Source organism: Uranotaenia lowii, chromosome 3, assembly GCF_029784155.1.
Source record: "Uranotaenia lowii strain MFRU-FL chromosome 3, ASM2978415v1, whole genome shotgun sequence".
In the NCBI taxonomy this organism is placed as follows: domain Eukaryota; kingdom Metazoa; phylum Arthropoda; class Insecta; order Diptera; family Culicidae; genus Uranotaenia; species Uranotaenia lowii.
This window is the reverse complement of record NC_073693.1, coordinates 120,854,521-120,875,943: the sequence shown is the minus strand read 5'-3', so window position 1 is coordinate 120,875,943 and position 21,423 is coordinate 120,854,521. Positions and strand designations below refer to the sequence as shown.

General features: G+C 34.2%; 1 protein-coding gene and 1 long non-coding RNA gene across 3 annotated transcripts in view; one reads left to right on the top strand and one right to left on the bottom strand.

Annotated features, from left to right (window-relative positions):
* LOC129751136 (WD repeat-containing protein 47) overlaps positions 1-21,423 on the top strand; it is a 309,466-nt gene that overhangs the window by 43,467 nt on the left and 244,576 nt on the right. The gene's annotated exons all lie outside the window — the stretch shown is intronic.
* LOC129751137 (uncharacterized) lies at positions 5,032-6,137 on the bottom strand. Its single transcript, XR_008738617.1, has 4 exons — positions 5,944-6,137; positions 5,787-5,868; positions 5,421-5,731; positions 5,032-5,351 (listed from the first exon to the last, which is right to left on the bottom strand). It is a non-coding gene; the product is annotated as an uncharacterized LOC129751137 (long non-coding RNA).

Sequence of the window (21,423 nt, the reverse complement as noted above, 5' to 3'; positions counted from 1 at the left end):
CTACGATTTCAAAGAAGTAGAATCTAAAAATCTTTGCAGTGGTCACTCTTAACAATAATTATTGGGATAATTGTTTCCAAGAATAGAAAAATTTAAATAGAGCTAAAAAACCTTTATCATAATATTATAAAATGAGCGATTTCAGTTCCGAGATTATTTGTTCTTGATTACTTGAATAACTATTTGTAAACATTCAATTTAATTAAAACTGATCATAAGACAGTGTGAAATTAAACAGCGAAAAAACACACAATTACAATGCAAAGTGAGTCTTCAACAAGGTTCTGAAGTCTTATTAGAAATTTCTAAGTAAATAAAACCTACGGGGTACATCTTGAAAAGTGGAATAATCTCCAAAAGAGATTTTTATTGAATGGGGGATGAGTTAGATAAAAAAAAAACAGTTTTATCATTTGAAGATAAAAATATCTATTCAAGCTTTCTAAAAAATGGTGGGTAAAAATAATGTCTTTCGAGATGGGATTTCATTCATGGGAAATCATTTAAAATTACTATTAATGAAAACCTAATATCTGTACGTTTTCCAATAACATGAAAAGGATAAACACAGTTTATAATCCCATTAAATAATTTAAAAAGACTAAAATTACATGACCAAAAATCGATCAAATTTCTAAAGCTTCTAAAATTTAGAAAAGTCAAACGACTCATTTTGATTAATTTTTTTTTACATGAACCCGAGCAAGGCCGGGTAAAATCAGCTAGTATACACATAAAAGTAAAGATTTACTCATGTAATCGTTACTTAAAAATTTGCTAAATATTATGGATGAGTTTTGATCCAAAATGATGCATTAAGATACCAGAGCTTGCGAAATTCAAAAATGAACCAACATCGACTAAGTTTATTTGCAACAATCCCTCCAACAAAGTTTTTCAATTGCTTTTGTTATACATTGGCTGTACCTAATTGGCATTAAATTTAAGTCTTTTTTTTGAAAATAAACGCGCTTCAACCTTTCCTCGTGACAATGAATGGGAAGACGATGAAAGGCCCTTGACGATACCTTATTTTTCATTCCTGCCAAGCTGCATCATCATCAACATCATCGTCGTCGTTGTCGCCATCATTGGTTCGGCTATTTGGGTTCGATCGGTGTCAATTTCAAGGTTTTAATTCCATACTTACTCATGCTAATAAGGGTGGATGTGTTTCTTTAGTTTTAATAGGTTGTTTTTATAAGAATGTTTTTTATTCGAATGTTTAAGTTGAAACATATATAAGTTGTTGATTTTTAATTTTAAATTTTTATCTAGAAAAACATTTCTGAAACAACAATCTTTGTTATGCTAAGTATGTTGTTCTGATAATAATCGAAACAAGAACCAATTCTCCTTAGTCCAATTCGATATGCTTACAAGTTCGTTTAACGATTGCAACACCTACACTTTTTCCAGCTGTTGAGCGTCGTCGTCGCCAGAAAAAGCAAAGGAGCAATAAATTACCCGATCGAAATCCAAAAACCTACATCGACTTTAATGTGGTGCTTATGAGCAGCAGGTCGCATAAAATAGATAAAAATCCAATCTGGCCCTGTTAGTTTTATTAGAGTCGTATCGGTTCGATTTGGTTCTGTTTGTTTGGTTTTGTATGAGAAAGAATTTGTACTTAAATTGGTCGCCCCCACGTAATGGAAGATACTACCTCCGGAATTTAGAACCGGTAAAGCTTTTACGTTTATTGGCACGTGTGATTTGACACCGGGCGTGACAATCGTAAAACGGCTATGACCGAAAGTGATACGTCATTTTTTCTTGGGTTGGGATACAAAAAAATGTCAACCATTATTTGTTGAATTGGATTAAGGAGGAAGAAGCGTATACCGTGACACCCCTATATGGAATACTGGGAATCTTAACTAAGAAATTATGTCTCCATTTCATAGGAAAAAGACTAATCAGATGAATGAGATGTTATTTTGTCCAGAATCATTGATCTCATCGGATGATTGAAAGCGGCTTACCAACTTATCAAATTTCAAAGAAGGCATCATCATCATTGGGGTGTTTCAAAGTTCCGCGACATCCATCATAGATTTAAACTAAATAAGATGAAAAGCAAAACATTCGAAACAGATTTTTGAAAGTGGGAGCAAGATTTTGCCAAAATCTGCCGCACAATTCGGTGGCGACAGTCGTTCGCGATAAGTATGTCGGATGAAAAATGGAATAATCTCAAACCCTGTTCGTCTTTGCCTCTTGAAAGTCGAAAAGATTTATACTTGATCACATAAATACCGCGCGGACACCTTCGCAACTTTTCAGCGGCTGGAACCGAGCTATTGGAATTATTCTTTGCATTTGTTGTTTTTGGTTCCACTTTTGTCAAACGATGAATTGGCATACTTTTTTCTTTCTTGTAAATAGGTGCGCCGCCGTTTATTGTTGTTGAAGTTGTTTTGTTTTACACTTCGAGTGAAATTATTCATAAGTGATGATCGTTGGGTGCCTCGGAATCCCAGAAAGCTACAATTTCAAGATGTCGTTATTTTGCGAAGTGTGCACTTCATAAACAAATGAGGAAAGTGAAAAAAAAAGTTTTTCCTTATCCGAAAATGCTTCATCCTTCGTATTTACATATCCGGGTACATAATTAACAACTTGATTTCAGTAATAATTTAGTTGATTCTTTTGAAACATTCTTCGTTAATTTTCAATTAAACCAAACTGTTTGATTGACTAAAATTTGAATATCAATTTCGAAATTTCTAATTACTAGGTATTTGACCATTAAATAAATGCTGAAAACGGTTAAAGCTTTTATAAGTGATTTTTCATTTAGTTTTTGAGGATCTGGAATTTTGTTTGACCATGCGGGAAAAATGCTGGAATTCAAAAGGTGAAATTGAATGGCCACCCTGCATGGGCGTAGTCCTAGATTATTTTCTTCTGATAAAGTTCTTAACCTATGAGGGTATTTTTTTAATTTTTTTTTGTTTAAAAAGTTTGTAAATATTTACTCGCAATTTGTTTCGTAAAAGACTGATTCGAACACCTTATAACAGGATGGCCAGAAAATCGGAAAAAATTCTAGAATTGAAAATGAAACCGGGAAAACCGGGAAAAAATCGGGAATTTTGAATCAAAACCGGGAAAATGCTTTATGCATCATTTTTTCATATGTACATCAACCTATTGAATCATAAGTTCATTAATTTCACCATGACAAAACTTTTTCTCCATAATGATTATGGCATAGGGGAAAGGTTTCCTAAATGGGCCTATCGGGTTAAATGACCCTACGGTTGTACGGCTTATCTGACCAATGCATTATGAGGGTGATTCGCTTAGAACATAAGGCAAGAAAAAATTTTATGAATTTACAAACTCAAAAAAATTTAAAAATCGTACAAGGTTTTTATACAATTTGATGTAATATTTCGACTTTTATAAATTATACGTAAAGAAGCTTAAAACAAAAACTAGGATGGTTTTCGTTTCTTACTCAAATGAACTTAAGAAATTAAACATATTTCAGCTTTTGTGGAGGTTTAATCATGATTATATAGTTGAATAAGAGAGTGTTTTTGTATGCCCCCATCATGTTTGTAAAATGCCTCCATCCTAAAATAACAGGTTAAATAGAATAAATAAATGATTTTTATTATTGAACTTTCAAATTTAAGCTCAGAATAACATCTTAAGAGAGAATTAAAGATCTAAAAACAGATTTGATTTTTATAAAACTTAAGTTTTGTCGTACGGAAATTATTACTTTGTAGCAGTTTCAATTAAATTATACGGAAATATTGCTCAAAAAACAGAAATATTGTTCAAAACATAAATAGGCGCATCTAGCCCGCACGGTTTGAGGTTCGGCATTTCAGACAACACTTATAATAAAATCGTTTTCTTGGAAACAGAAGAAAATTTTAACATAAAAATTACACCAATATATAGAAAACAGACGCCTGCACACGTGTATATAATTTGTTTACAGATATTCGATGTGATATTTGATTAAATCAGTGTTCTGCTTAATAGGCGCATATAGCCCGCTCCTCCCCTAATCATTTATTCAAGAATGGTAAACACTTCGGAAAAAGTGGGAAGAGGTAAGGATTTTAATTCCACGAGGCGGGAAAAAGGCGGGAATTACATAAAAGAATCGGGATTTTTGGCTGAGTTTATACACAGCAAAAATTAATTTCTGTAATATTACAGTAAATATCCTGTAACAAAAAGGAGCAGGACATTTACTGTAATTTTACAGGTCGAAAAAAAATTACGTGCCTGTAATTTTCAAGTGCACATTTTTTTACAGTATGATTTGAAATTACAGGCCTGTAATTTAAAGCCATGTACAGTGTACAGGGTTGTAGTTCGTACTTTATTTTCAAATTTATTTATGAATATTGTTTATGAATTAAATAAATGGAAAATAATAAAGACTAAAACGCAAGTATTTTCCAATGCTATTTATGGCATGAATAAAATGACACTATTACGTGCTATAACCATGCAGTATGGTATAAATATCCCACGACATAAAAGATTTTACTCTTTTTTGTGATATTTCGAAGGATTTTACTTAATAAATTGTTTTTTTTTTCAATCTCATTTTTATATTTCATATCAGTAAACTGTTGAGTCGGGTTCAATAAGCAGGATTAATTGATTGGATGGAATCACCCGTATGCTTAATGGCGTAGAAGTTGGTTGGCTTTGTAACTTTTGTGGTAAAGACGTGGTGGTGGAATTTCTTAAGATCTTTTGAACTGCCCAATCCCGAAACAACCTGGGGCCAGATGATTGACGTTTCTCAAGATTGCTCCAATGAGTAGATGATATTTGGTAGCTGGTCATCGGTGTAGGGGTTTTGTAACATTTAAATATGGTCAGAGATTCAATGCAAAGCCCTGCGAATAAAGGGTTTATGAATAATAAAATCTAGATAAAAAAACACCAAAATACCTTGTCCAGTTCCGGTAGACTGTTTTGAATAGCAGCATCCAATGATTTCTGGTTTTTAAACAAATGCATCTTTTCAGCACGTTTTGATTTGGTTTAATAGGCTTGACAATTTTCTTTGGATTGTGAGCTGTTTAAGGTTGCGACTACTGGCTGCACCTGCAGCATACGTAGCCAGATTACTGCTGTTGTTCGACAGTAGCAAATTTGACTTTTGCATGTTGGGATTTTTGATGCTTTGTTTAGGACGTGGTAGCGAACTCAGGAAATTCATCCATAATTATACTGTCCACAATCGAATGGGTCACGCCTTCGATTTTCATTTTGGATTTAAACACCCTGAGACAATCGTCGGCGGAGCCAACTACGACAAATGACGTCTGGGCAAACATTTTTTCCCGATGCTCGATTCCTCTTGGCTATCAATAAAAAAATTACAAATGTTAAATGTAAAATTTTGTTAATAAATCTAGCTTGTAAAAACTCACCCATCGATTCCTGGCTGATGTGCAACGGCTACCAGATGATCATCTTTTTGACCATCGTGCGGAGATTTGCATTCAATGTTTGTAGTATGCCGATGTAGGCAGCCAAATAGCTCGATATAAGACTTTCTATAAGTAATCCGTTAATTCATCGAATCAGTCGCGAATCCCTGGACATACTTGCCGGAGGCGACCCACTGATTTGTCAATAACTATTTCCTATGTTCATGCTGTTTGTCCTCAATCGTCAACCGGGCTAAACGATCGATGTCCAACAGTTTTGTGACTTAACTGAAGAATCGAATCAACCTAGTCTGAAAATAATCTGTTGAAATTTTCTTCTCTCAACAATCCACAAATCATGCTTACTTGTTTCTCGGTTATGGTTTCCTCCAGGTCGTTCCTTTCATCATCCGTCACTTTCGCTACCGTGAGCCAGCTGGATGTACTCCTGCAGTTGGTCAACAAAGAATTTTTTTTAGCGATTTCATAATTTAAAAATAAATTATTGATATACAAAACTTACCCTTGAGGATATTTTTCGACCATGTTGACTCAATTGGTTTGTCCATCGACGAAGATGAAGATGTTTATCCACCAGGGTTTGTCAGAACCATCATCATTATAACCACCGGGAAAGCCTCCACGAATTTGCCAACAAGCAGGACAATCGGATGACCCGGCGGAGGCAATTTTGTGCAGCATCATTTTTGTGGGCCTTGCCTCAGGTGAACAGTATAGCTTCATGACCGAAAAACCACGAAAAACTATATACGTATCGTACGATTTCATGTCGTTTTTTTGCGTTCCGCGACCAACCAACCCGAATTAAAAACATAACAAAATACACTCAAACGAAGCGCATAGTAAAACTACTAAATCTAGGCGTAAAATGAACAAATGCGAATGCTAGTCGAAAAAACCAATGATGAAGTCTTTAAAACAAAATATTCTTTTGATAAGTATATTTAATCAAAATGTCGGTCGGAACGTACTTTTTCACTCAGCTTAAAGCTTGATTTTTTTACAAACGCTCCGCAAAAATCGATACCGATACGATTCTAATAAATTTGCTTAGCTTTTTCTAGCTGATTCATATTCAGGATTTGAAATAAGGTCTTGAAATGTTTCATTACTTACTGTGCATGGAACTGGATGTTCTATGGCAGCACCCGGCTGAATGCAACATTTCGAAATTGAACAGGAAAACGCTGAAGGCCCAATGCAGCCGAATGTTCCCGTTCTAAGCCACCCGGTGACAGTCTCGTTTAGAGGCGTTTCACAGCGATCCGTCCCGTTTTCGACTCTCCTCCAACAAGAAGTTTCGGCCGCTTCGGACCAAGGAACCGGGGTCCGGAAGCGCGCCAACAAAGCCATTGCTCAACGGAATCAATCGACAAACAAGTCTACTCGTGCTGACCTCACACCACATCCAACGGCAAACCAGTCACTGCAATGCTCACAATTGACGCTTAATTTCAATTTAAAAACTATACCTACCAATTGATGTTCCGAATCCGCGCAACAAACATTATGTAAAATGCATTCACAAACACTAGCCACAATTGCTCAAAATTTTACAGTCCTGAAATTCGAAACCGACCTGTAAAGAATGCTCTCTTTTAAAAATAAATGCTTCGACCTGTAAAACTACAGTACATGTCCTGCTCCTTTTTGTTACAGGACATTTACTGTAATGTTCAGTGATTTTATATTTACTTTCCAACCTATCAATAGAAAATTACGTGATTTCGAAATTACAGGTTTTATTATTTTAAAGTTAACCATTTTCAATGACACGTAAGATTCAAAAATTTTTTCTGTGTACATTTCAGTGCTCTGAAATGTTCCAATTATTATGTTTTATATGCAACTAGCAGATCCCATACGAACTCCGTTTCGCTTTCAACTTGGAATATGTCATGAACAGTTTGGATGAAAGCCAATTACCAAGCATTTTCCAGATGCACTTCTGAATTCATTGTTAAGTAATAATTGCAAAAATATTGGTCGATCACTTTGTCTGTCGTCTGCTACTAAATTTGAAATCAGAAATCCTTTGACCGTGCCAAAAAACCACGTGCATAAATTTCGATTCGATCATTGCATAACAACGCAATTATTGCCCCTTTCGGGGGCTCTTATACAATCTTTGATGACTGAAATCGATTGCCATTCCCTCAAAACTCCCGTGTGCAAATTTTCAAAGCAATCCATTGTATAATAACGTCAATATTGCTAAAAACAGTGAAGAATTAATTTATATGGACGACCCCTTTCGTCGACCCCTGGCAATATATTTGACATCTGAAATCGGTTGCTCGTCCCTGAAAACTACCGTGTGCAAATTTTCACCCCAATCTGATGTAAAATAACGACGATATTGCAAAAATATTGAAATGGACGACTATGATTATATGAACGACCCCCTTTATCGGCCCCTTACACTGAATTGATTACCTGAATTTCATTGCTCATTTCTCAAAACTCTCGTGTACCAATTTTCGTCTGAATCCGATGTATAATAACGACAGTATCGCATCAACAGTGAAAAGTTAATATGGACGACCCCTTTGACTGACCCCTGATTTTATTTTTGATAAGTGAAATCAGTTGTTTGTCCCTAATAACTCCTATGTGCAAATTTTCACCCCAATCCGATGTATAAAAACGTCAATATCACTAAGATACTGAAAATTTAATATGGACGACCCCTTTTTCCGGCCCCTAACACTGAATTTGATACCTCAAATCGATTGCACGTCACTCAAAACGATCGTGTACCAATTTTCATCTGAATACGATGTATAATAACATCAATATCGCAAAAACAGCGATCAGTTAATATGGACGACCCCTTTGGCTGACCCGTTATACAAAATTTGACACCTGAAATCGATTGCTCGTCTTTCAAAACACTCATGTGCAAATTTTTAACACGATCCGACGAAAAGTAAAGTCAATATCGCGAAAACAATATTTGTGTTCTATGGACGACCCCCTTCAGAAGGGGTCATCCGAAAATCTAAAAACATTTTTCATCATTCCTGGTCCTAATGAGCATCCATGCCAAATTTCAGCTCTCTAGCCCTTAAGACGGCTGAGTCTATAGAGGACAAACAAACAAACAAACAAACATACAGAAATTGCTTTTTATATATATAGATAACATAACAAAACGTCGTAGAAAAATATCTTGAGGACAAACTTTTTTTTTAGCCCACGGACATTGTGCACTGCACTGAATTGTAAAAAATGTTTTAAAAATGAATGAGCTCTAATAACTGTGCAGCATGAATCCCTCCGTTAAGTTTTGATAACTAGCTTTTAAAGTGTTAATTGATGGAAGCATAGGGAAAAGTACTTAAAACGGGATGATGGAGAAATTTGTACGTTGTACGTTGAATTAAGTCAGTTTTTGACTGAATCCACCTCCTGAAAAATAAGATTCATGCTAAATAGATTCCTAAATATAACAGGAATTATTGTTCTCTAATCCACAATTAATGATGTTCAAAACTTCATCAGGAATCAGGAGCTAATGTTTTTAATAGTAATATTTATGCTGAATCGAAATTTGGAAAAAACATTAGCAGAAATTTAAAGAACATATTCAAACTAAGAGAACAATTATAAACAGTTGAACCAGATTATCGAATGAATTTTGTGAACAAATTGAATTAAATGTCATTGAAACATGAAAAAATTTGAAAATATTTAAAAAATATTAGGTTTAAAATGAAAAGTCAAATAGCTAACAATCGTAAATTTCTCGACGAATATATCTTTCTTTCCAGAAATATTTCAAATGAACTGAATTTTAAAACTTGGAAAATCGTAAATTCTGAAGACCATGTTTGGAAAATGCGGGAAACTAAAACTTTAAATTGAGTGATTTCATTTGGAATTGAAAAAGCACATACAAGTGCATTCAGCGTTTATGCCAGCAATCCCATTTTTTTAGATTACTGAAAATTGCTGATAATAAATGAGTGAGTTACGAAATAACCTTTGATATTTCGGAATCATATACATTTAGAATTTCACCAAAATCAGAATTTAAATGAAATATTTAATCTTAGAATAATTTTCGAAAATTGAGAAAAAAAATAAGATTGAGAGTTCTAAATAAATACGTGTTTGAGGTCGGACTGAAAATTTAGACTCAGAATTTGGATAAATATGACAGAATTTAGATAAATAGGTTAAGAATTCTATTCGTGATGTCATGATGATTTCAAAATACACCAAGTTTTTTTTTACACTGGTATACGTACCGCGTAAAAAAAACGTGTAAAAAAACCGTGTAAAAACCGTGCTATTTTCCGAACACCGTGTAAAAAAAGACCATTTAAATTCTGCAGCTCTGAAACTTGAAACAATAAAACATGTTACTTGATATTTGGAACCTAAAACCTGAAACCTGAGACCATAGACCTTAGACCTGAGACAAGAGACATGAGACCTGAGACCTGAGACCTGAGAACTGATACATGAGAATTGAGACCTGAGACAAGAGACATGAGACCTGAGACCTGAGACTTGAGAACTGAGACATGAGAATTGAGACCTGAGACATGAGACATGAGACCTGAGACATAAGACATGAGATATGTATCGTGGGTCATCTCTCAGGTCTCAGGTTTCTTGTCTCAGGTCTCATATCGCATGTCGCATGTCGCATGTCTCAAGTCTCATGACTTATGTCTCAGGTGTCTAATGTGACAGGTCTCTGGTCTAAGGTCTCAGATCTCATGTCTTAGGTCTCAAGTCTCATGTCTCTTGTCTCAGGTCTAAAGTCTCATGCCTCAGGTCTCTTGTTTCATACTTCATGGCTATTGTCTCATGTCTTATGTCTCATGTCTCAGGTCTCAAGTCTCATGTGTATTATCTCATGTCTCAGGTCTTAGGTCTCAGGTCTTAGGTCTTAGGTGTTGTGTCTCAGGTCTCATGTCTCGTTTCTCATATCTCAGGGCTCAGGTCTCATGTTTCAGGTCTCATGTCTCAGGTCTCATGTCTAAGGTCTCAGGTGTCAGATATTAGGTCTCAGATCTCAGGTCTCAGGTCTCAGGTCTCAGGTCCCAGGTCTCACACTCTTAGTCTCAGAGCTAAGATTTTCCCAACTTCAAAAATTTCTGAGTGTTTCCCGTTCAAAAGGATATTTTCTGTCAAAAACCGTGTTAATTCGCGAAATCCGTGTAAAAAAAACGTGTTAATTCCCGAAAACCGTGTAAAAAAAACCTTGGCCAGAATAGGATAACCTTGGCAAGAATAAGATTCAGGGCAATCTGTTCTCAAAACTGCAAAAAAAATCAAATTCAAATTCCAATCAGTAGCAATGACCATCAAACTTAATTTATTATTTAGGAAATTAAAAAAAAGTGAATTTCGCAAACTTGAAATTAAATTTTGATTTATGAATCATATATTCAATCTGAAATCCATCGTTCCAAGGATCAAGTTGATGTTAGAATAACTTTAGTTATTTTCTTATTTTTTTTTTGCATTTGAAACCTGATAAACATATGCATTTGTCTGTTTTGAAATTTTGAAAATTATTAAATCCCATTCGAGAAAACCGGGAATCTGAAAATTGAAACTCGCTCGCCATCCTGACCAAGAAGAACATGGAAACCAATCTTTGTGCACTACTGGTGCTACCTTTCTCACTCACAGTGAACCACATTTCTCACTCATGAACCACGAATCTCGGGCACTTTAGAAGGCTTTTCTTATTTCAGGAGCCTGCCCGTCAGAATAATCCAGGTATTTCTTTTTAATGTAGTTTTGACGAATTTGGAAGTTTTTTTTATATAATATAGCATTTCAAAATTTCGAACAATTTGTGGTCCAACTTTCTTGCTTACGATTTGGCCATAGTAGGTAATCTTTCTATTGATTGGTCTATACGGAGTAATTCAAAAAGAAAAATTGACATCCTTGGCCACTTCTTGAGGCGAAAGGTTTGGCCTGGGCTTTCCTGGTCTTCATAGAGTGGATCAACCATCCACGCAACCAAAAGTTATTCACATAGGAAAATTATGCATTTATTTCGGGTACAGGCTTATGCTTTAAGATCAAGGTTGCCGAAAAAAAAATTCTATATTTTAGGGAAAAAATTCTAGCTTTCTGTGATTTTACCCAAAAAATCTATGATGGTTTTCTTTGATAGAAATAGTATTAATTTCTTTAAAAATAGTCAGGAAAATTGAGTCTTTTTTACATTTTACTTGAGCAAATTAATTGTAGTTTTCTTTTTTTTCGGGATTTTCATCCTCACGGATGATTCATCCCTTTGCAAAATTAATTAACATTACCAATCTTATTATGTTTATCCAAACCTAATACAAAATCCAAAACTTGTGTTGACAAAATCTCAGACTCGAATGCCACAAGAATGGTTAAGTGTCGTAAATAAAAAATATGTTGACAAAAGAATTTTAATTTTGAAAATATGTATAAAACTTAAATAATCTGTGAAATCTGTGAATATTTCACAAATTCTGTGTTCTGTGACACAGAATCCGTGATGAAAATTTGCTCAAAATTCTGTGAAATTTTCGATTTTTTTTGTGATTTTGGCAACCTTGTTGAAGATACCCAATGAACATATTTATTTTTAAAAGTCATCAAACGTGCAAACGCTCCATAGTGAAACTTCATAGAAAAATGATTTACAAATGATCTATCTTATTTATTTCATTATTTTTATACTCTCCCATATTCAAACATAAACTTAGCTCTCCTTTTCAGTAGTCGCCTTAATTGCCTTTCGATGACCCCACTCAAATACACTTACTTATTTAGCGGGTTCAAGAAATCCAGACCGTGAAACCATCATATGGCGCCCGATGGAAGGCGGTCATGAAATTGAAATTATTACTACTGTACTCTTTCCCCCTACTCAGTCGAGTCGAGGGTAAGTATTGGGTACGGTCAGTTGTACGAGCGCCAACAAAAGTGGGTTCCTCGATCCGTAGGAAGTTGTTCCCAAGGATGTGACATTGAATTCTTGTTGCCAGTATGGAGCGAGTGCGGTTGCAACAAATGACCGGTACAGTTCCGATTGATGATTAACCCTCTCAGGGTTAGGCAACAAATTGTTTTTTTTTATAAATCGATTCTAGATGTTGTTCAAACATTCATTAAATCATGGAAACAAAAGTTGATTTCGATTCAACTATTTGTGATTGAACAGCTCAGAGGATATATAAGAGTTACCACGTTTCCGTGTCAACATTACCACGTGCAAGTAGTAAATAAGGTTCCAAAGCTCATTTGAATCAGCTGTTGACTGGTTAAACGAACACGTATCGAATATCACTCCTCGCCCTGAGAGCTAACTAGCTAGAGCTCGAGTGAGGCACCAAGATATCGCCATAGATCTAGAACTTGGTCATTCTATACTTGAATGTCCATATTTGGCAAGCGCGCCGCGTTCCTACTAGTTAGTGTAGAACTGGTCACCATTCGACTGTGTTTGAGGGACATATACACCATCGATCGTTTAGATTCGAATCGTTTCGGTTTGCCTTTGAATAATTTTACATCTCCTCCCAATATTGGCAAGGAATGCTCAGCTCCGGATGGTAATTTGATATCGATTCAATCAGAATTCTACCGAGCGCTAGTTGGAAACGATATTTTACTAGATACATTTGCTTGACAAAATTGGGTCCCAGATGGATGCTCCATATGTTCGATACTATGTAACGTTGAGCAGCGATCGATGTGGCGCTATTAGATTGATTGAATTAAGTTTGTGTGGCCCGTTTGGTGGTTTGAAAATTTCAATCTGTTACTCCTAGCACACAAACAAAATCGTGACGCCTTTCCCGGCCAGTGTGCTAGTGGGTCTTAGTAGTTGGAGCTCAAGAGCGAACGACGCCTGTGATGCTGTAAGTGGTAATGGGCAAACGAATGGATGGCGCTGGCTGTTTGGAAGCAAGCGTCTTGGTAGAAGTGATGCCAACATATTATAGGAAATATAATCTGGGATGTGATTAAAATGTGATAAAATCTTAATTAAGGCTTAGAAAAAAAAGGTCAGGCATCGATGCATTTGACGGAAAAATGTATGTTGGGAACCACCGATAAAAAATTTATAATTTTTTTTCTATTCACCAAGGACCTTCAGTTAAAAATTTATTCCTAGTCCCACTAATACAGGATAGTACATAGAAGCAATATGTCAATAATGTTAAACCTAAATCCTGAAAGTACTTCGAATTTATATTTGTCATAATTTATGTTCATACCATGAAGCTTAAATGATAACTTCAATAGAACAGTTTATATGTGAAAGTATTGCGGTAAGATTTTCTCAAATCCGGGTACAAAATCGGAAAAATGCAAATATTTAAAAATTATTGATTCAAATTTTATTTGAGTTTGCCAATTTATTATTTATCAATCTTAAAATTAAATCTATAGTAATTTTTTTCGATTGGAAAGCACTTTCATTTTTTTCAGGCCCTTTTTGGCGAAGTGTCTTCGTTCGTAACCGATGGTCATTCCCGATCATCCGATAAGTTCCTCGCTGGGGATCTGATGGTGCGAGTGAGAAGAAAAACGCAGTCAACTACAAATTTACCGAAGTTGCAGTTCTTTCTACAAAGAAGGTTTTGTAGAACAGAAAGAACTGACAAAGTATGTAATTTCTGAATCTCACTTCTTCGTAAAAGTTGTCGAACTCCTAAGTAACGTACTTTTAACGATACCAATATTAACAATTTTCTTAGCGTGTAACAGAGTGGCCAGCGAACCGGGAAAATCGGGAAAAAACCGAGAATTGAAAGTGGGACCGGGAAAACCGGGAAAACCTGGAATTTCAAATCAAAACCGGGAAAATTATTTATGGATTATTTTTTTAGCATGTATTCACCTATCAAATTCTAGAATTCATTCATTTCATCATGGCGAAACTTTATCTTAGAAACTTTACCATCCATAGTCGTTTATTTCAGGATTGTAAACCAAGAGCGGGAAAATGTAGGGATATTATATTCATGAGTAAAATGCCGCGAAAAGTCGGGAATTTCGTAAAAACAAACTCAGCACGTTCATTTGTCGAGCAATGAATCGTCGTAGAAAAAAATCTCGACCAATAACTATTTCTTAATTCACGCATATTGTGCACTATAGTGAATGAAAGAAAAGCTTTTTTAATAAGATCAATTTTTCACAACTGGAAGTTAAAATACTTTAAGTTTTAATCTTAAAAGCCTGAATGAAGAATTAATTGAAAGTATTTAAATAAAATCTTAATGCTGCGACTCAGGGCCGTAGGAAGATCCGACTCATGGGGGGGGTTTTGGTGACTGATTTTCATCTATGATTTTTTGCCCAACAATGCACGAAAACAAACAAAATTTAAAAAAAATGTAATTGTAACTATATGGTTATTCATTTTGAAGTACTTAAAAGTGTTCGTATTTAATTGTAACTTTAGAAAACTGGTCCTAAACCTAAAAAGTGAGATTAATTCGCTTTCACCGATGGTTAAAAACTTTGAATTTTTTGAAGAGTCTGGTAGATCAAACTTAGTTGATTTTGGCATACAATAAGATTTTTTAGAAGAGTCTTTCTTTTCTAAAATAAACGTATTATATACTCAAATCAAACAAGCCCAATCTTCCAAACTATTTTTCAAATTCAAAGATTTTATGATGAAAATAAATCAAATTTAAAAAAAAAGTAAGCGAAAAAAATCATCAGATTTTCGGATCAAATTTTCTAGGTGCAAACGTGAACGACATCAATGATTTTAGTATGAAATTTGGCTTTAAAAAACTGCAATACATTGCGGACCAAATACGAGATATCTCGTGTTTTCGATTGCCGCTAGTATGCTTACATAATTCAAATGTTATGAATCTAATAATGAAACCTCATTTTACAAAATGTAACACAACACAGTATTTTGTTCATTGGTTTCTGAAACATAGAATGACAAATTTTAGTGTCCTTAATGTGTTAATAATGTTTACCACAATGTTGAGTACACTGGAAAAATATAGAATTTTTGAAGATTTTTTAGGTGAAGATTTTCCTTTAACAGTAAATATTTTTCATAAAAAATCAATTCCATAATGAAAATCCTGTAGACAATTTATGTAGATTGGAAAATTGATTTACAAGCTAAACCTTTTTCTGTATTTTGAAACTGCATTCTGAATCTGAATTTTGAACCTGAATTCAAAAATTTCGCTTTGAATTTGTATCCGAATTTCCATACGATTTCTGAAACTTACAAAAAATACGATTTCCGAATCTTATTCCAGCTTAGCATTTTATGAGCCAAGTTATAGAGTCGTTGTACATGAAATTCTTTAGCTCAGGTTTAATCTAAATTCAGTATTGTAATTATTTATTTTTAATCTGCATTGTGAATCAGAATTAAAACAAGAATTTACAAAAATCTGAATACTACTTTTTAATTTTGGATTGCCATTTTAAAGCTTTAATTTTGAGTAGAAACTATGTCCTAAAATTTCGAATTTGAATATAAAACAAAGTTTCTTTTTTATCATATTCGGAAAACTATTATTAAAATATTGAAAATGCATATCATATCGAAAAACATGATTCAAATTTAATATGAAATGTAAAACAAAATTTGAACCAGGATTTCAAAGCAGCTTTTCAATTTTAATTTCTTTTGATCATTCGAACTGAAAATCAACAATATTGAATTAAATACAGAATCCAGAAAAACTTTACAATAAATACACTTTTGGTCATGGGAATTATGGAATCAGAACCTCCGAAATGGGTTTGATTCAATTCAATATTCAGACCTGAATTTCGATGAAAAAGTGTTTTTTTTAAGTTTAGCAGAATTTTCGACTTCGAGGGGTTTTGAGGCTTTGGAATAAGTTTTTAGTCTAGATTGTTACTGTTGATTAACCTTACTCTATTTTCATAATTTGGTTCGTTCTTAATTTAAAATTTTGAGTGTAGAGTAGAATCTCTCGCTTGCTGTTTTGGATTCTCGTGGGGGTCGTTTAACCCCCAAAACCCCCCCCCCCCCCGTTCCTACGGCCATGCTGCGACTTTATAGCTCTGATGTGAACTCATACATTGAAATCAGATAGTTTTCGATTGAATCCACATCTCGAAAACTAAGATTTAAGCTTAACACCTATTTATCTTATAACTGAAATTATTATACACTAGTTCCAAATCAATGTTGTTCGAATCTGCATCACGAGCTCATTTTATTTAAAAAAAAATACGTTTTGCTGAAACAAACTTTGAAAAAATTAGCAGAAATCTAACAAACACATTTAAACTGGAGAAGTTATTTTGAAGAGTCCGACAAAAATATCGAATAAATTTGATGAAAAATGTTTAATGTTAATAGAACGATAAAAGAGAGATATGAATTCAATTATTCATCCTAACTCGGTCAATTAATTTTCTGAACAGCTTTTTTTTTTTACAAAGATCTTATAATCAAAGGTTGTTTTTAAAAAAAATGAACAATGAATTTTTTATTACGTGACTACTTATTTTCAGCTGTTTTCAATTCAGTACCTTTATCGAAATTTAAAAAAAAATCATAACCATACTTCAAGTTTTCATTTGATTTAAAAAAATTAAAAAATTATTTATAAAAAGTTTAATTTCTTTGCTTAATATTATTACCTACTATGATAATTTAAAAAATCAAACATCAATTTTCTGACAAACGACATAATCTCGTACCTAGTACTTATCTTGTTTAGTTTCGAAAATGTTTTCTTCTAATTTAACTCAATTTTAACTTTTGATAAACGGGGATTGTCCAATGCGGAAAAAATGCCGGAAACAAAAAATGAAATAAGATGCCACCATTTTATTTACTTAATTAATAAACGCACATAAGGCAGAAGGTGTAGCAAGTTTTTGGTGGTGGTGGTATCTACCAAGTTTTTGTGTGATCCGTCTATAAATGTTTCACTTAAACCAGTAGGATTTCTAATTGAAAAATCGAATAAAATTATATATTTTTGAGATAGGACTAAAAATTTAGATTAATTAGAGAAATTTAGATAAATTTACCAGAATTTTAGTAACTAGATTCAGGCATATTGAACTCAGTGCATTAAAAAAAAAATCAAAGATATCCAAAAAAACAAAATAAGATATAAGAACCGAAATAAAGTTTCAGATTGCGAAGCATTAATACCGTAGAAGTAAATCTCAAGTTGACAAAATGGCATATCGAGTAGCGGTGAATGCATTCAAAAGCTTGCACAGAGCCCAACGTTGTATATCTGAAAAATATACAGAGAAATACTCAAACGGAACCGAAACGTTTTTGGACGTATGTTAACTCCAAGCGTAAATCAAATTTAATACCAACAAATGTATCGTATAAAATTAAAAAAGCAGATAATTTGAAAGAGGCTTCAGAACTATTCGCCGAATATTTTCGAAATGTATAATGCTCGAATAATATTCAAACTGAACAAACATATGTTTTTTTTTCCGGAGGAAGTTTTTTCTGAACTAACAGTATCGATAACAGATATAAGAAGGAAAATTTTAATGCTCGACGAATCCAAAGGCAGTGGTCCTGACGGGATACCGAACTCGCTCATTAAAAAGTGTGTCAATGGACTTCTAGAATAGAGTGTTCATTTCCCGGCCATTTTTCCGTTCCCGGGAATCGGGAAATCTGGTGACCTGTTTCCCGGGAATTCCCGGGATCCCGGGAAACATTCAAAAACATGTAAAATATATGCACTTTGATTCAATTATACATAGCTTATCGAACGTTTTGTGCATACAAGCCAATAATTTGTTCAAAATGTACTTTTCATAATGTTTGTTAACTTATTTTTGATCAAACTTAAATAAATGATAAATTTAAAACAGTCAAACGAACTATAAAATAACCTGAAAAAGTCAAATGAACAAATCATTCATGCAATTAGTGGTTAATAAAAAGGATTATCATTTTATTTGTATGATTATTCCAACCTTTTTTCGTTTTTCTGAGCACTTTACATATTCGCTCTTCATATAAAAATTCATCTGGCTTTCAAAGCCAGAGGAAAACAAGTGCATAAATTTTACTTTCGAGAAATCACAATCTACCTACCTGCTGCGCGATTTTTCATATATTTTTCGAAGTGTTGTGGGTTTTCGTTCAATGAAAACGGTGTGGAAATACATATAATCTTTTTAAACTTATCTATTTGAATAGAAAAAAAATGCACCAAATGGCTCCCAAATGTGTCCTGCCACAGGAATCGGCAATTTCTCAATGAGTTTTGTATGACCTAATTTTCAAAAATAATAAAAAGAATGATTCCGGAGGCTATCAGGCTTTTCCAGAGAAATATTTTCATATATGTCGGGAATTCCCGGGAATGAAACTATGATTCCCGGGAATCGGGAATTCCCGAATTTTTCAAATTCCCGGGAATTCCCGCCCGGGAAATCCCGGGACAGACACTCTATTCTAGAACCCTTACATCGCCTGTTTTCTGACTCACTCCAAGAAGGAATATTTTCGAAGTTTTGGAAGATCTCGCATATTGTACCGATCCATAAAAGCTCTTCCAAGCTCTCTGTCGAAAATTATCGAGGAGTTGCAATTCTCTCTGCCATACCGAAGCTTTTCGAAAGTATTGTGTACGACCAAATGTATCCTTGGTTGGAAAGAAAAATGTCGCAAGTTCAACACGGTTTTCTTAAAAAACGATCAACCATAACAAATCTCGGGGAGTTTGTATCAAGAATTTCGATATGGATGATGCAAGGATTGCAAGTCGACGTTACTTATACTGATATGTCAAAAGCATTTGATGTGATAGAAATCAATTCCCTGCTATCCGTGCTCAGCAAAAATGGAATTGCCAATACTTGCCTTAAATGGATACAATTGAAAGAATTCAATATGTAAAGCTGGGGAATGTCAGATCCGGTGCATTCTCGGTTAACAGTGGTGGGCCACAAGGGAGTCACTTGGGACCGCTTCTCTTCATCACTGTTATGAACGAGTTCCCCGAGATACTGCAGGACGTTTTTGTGCTGACATACGCTGATGATTTGAAAATGTTTCTCCCTGTTCGCAACCAGAAGGATTGCTCGACTCTGCAAAACGCACTGCACCGCTTTTCGGACTGTTGCAGAACCTATGGATTGAAGTTGAATGCCTCAAAATGCAGTATTATACAAAGAACTGAATTTCACGCAACATATAGAGCAGATAGTGGCCAAAGCTAACTCTATGTTTGGAATGATCAGTAGAGTCTGTCATGAGTTGAACGACCCCTACACAATCGTCTCAATATATGTAGGTTTAGTTCGGACCACAATCGAGTACACCAGTGTTGTTTGGCAACCCTACAATAATGTCCACGTAAACAGATTGGAAAGAGTTCAAAAGAAATTTCTCAAATACGCTCTGAGGAATCTTGGATGGCAAGATGAAATGCCAGATTACCGAGCCCTGTGCATGCTGGTCGGATTGGATTCGCTAGAAAATCGCAGGAAGTAAACGATGCATTATTTTTCAAGGATTTGACAAGTGGAAGATTTTATTCGCCATACATGCTTTCGCAAATATCCCCCAACGAAGGACGCAGTAGTCTACGCAACGTAAGGCCATTCCCGCTTTTAAACAGAATACAGAATTACGCGAGAAACGAACCAATGTACAGGATGATGGCACTTTACAATGCACACGTAGAAGAAGAAATTATTCTTAATATGTCCAGAAATCAAATCAAAGATAGTATTAAGAAGTGTGTTACATACAATTATGATCGATGTTAATTTTTAGGTTTAAATTCAGATAAAAGGCTTAAGCCTAGGATCATCATCAATAAATAAATAAATTATTAATAAGGTTTATCGGAACCTGTGTTTATAACATTAGAAGAAAAATATTAGAATATCAATCAGTTGCAACGCTTTAAAATAAATCTTGATTTCCTATTCCTATCTCATGCAAATAATGCATTTTCCCTTATAATAAGCGAAGATAGTGTGCAAGACTGAATAGAAAGTTAAAATTTTCGGTTAAAGTTAGGACAACTAGAATTATTTTCTTACCGTATTACCATCACCATATGCTGAATAACCTTTAAATTTCAAGATTAAACTAATAAAAATAAGTCCCCTCACACTTTTACGTTCAATTTTCTTGAAAATATCGTCATTTATGGTAAAAAAAAACCCGATAAACATATTTATTTGCGCATTTTGAATCAAGGGAAACTTAACAAATTCAATCGGGAAAACCGGGAAAAACCAGGAATTTGAAAATGGAAACTTGCTGGCCACCGTGATGTTATTAATCAGTAATATTCAATATCTGGAATCACTTTAGAATTGTAGTTTTAAATTTAAAAAAAGTTGACGAATATCATAAAATAAAAAAATTTCGAGGATACCAAACAATCGAAAAAAATGATGAAATATTTCCCGGCATTATAAATTTGCTGTTACGTTTCCATTGATTTTATGTATATGAAAATATATAAACAAGTAAAAGCTTACATGAAATCCCTGTAACTTTCTTCACGTGCGTCAAAATGATTTGAAATGTTCTACAAAGTTGTTCCCTACGTTATAATATTATCTTAACAATATTTGTGTTGCTTTGCAGTGTTGCCAGAGATACGATTTTTTTAAATTTCTTCTTTTTCCATACAAAATTTTTACTTTTTCCATTCAAATTTGAAGGTCTTTGAGGGTTCTCTTAGAATTATCCGAATGGACAAGTTTACAAGTAGGAATTTCTTCTGAAAATAGCTATGCCGTTTATTTAGTCATACGAAGACCCCGGTGAGGTTCAAGCTAGCTGCCACTACATCTTGAATACACCGAACTGCCCACAGTTTCGTCCCACCGGAAGATACAGAGCAATAATTAAGCGTAAATTCATAATGATGGCAAATCAATCAAATCATAATCTGCTATGGCAAAATGGTAGAGAAAATGGCCGATCCGTTTAAAAAACAGCAATATTTTTTTTGTATTTTTCCTAAAAGCCTCATAAAAACAC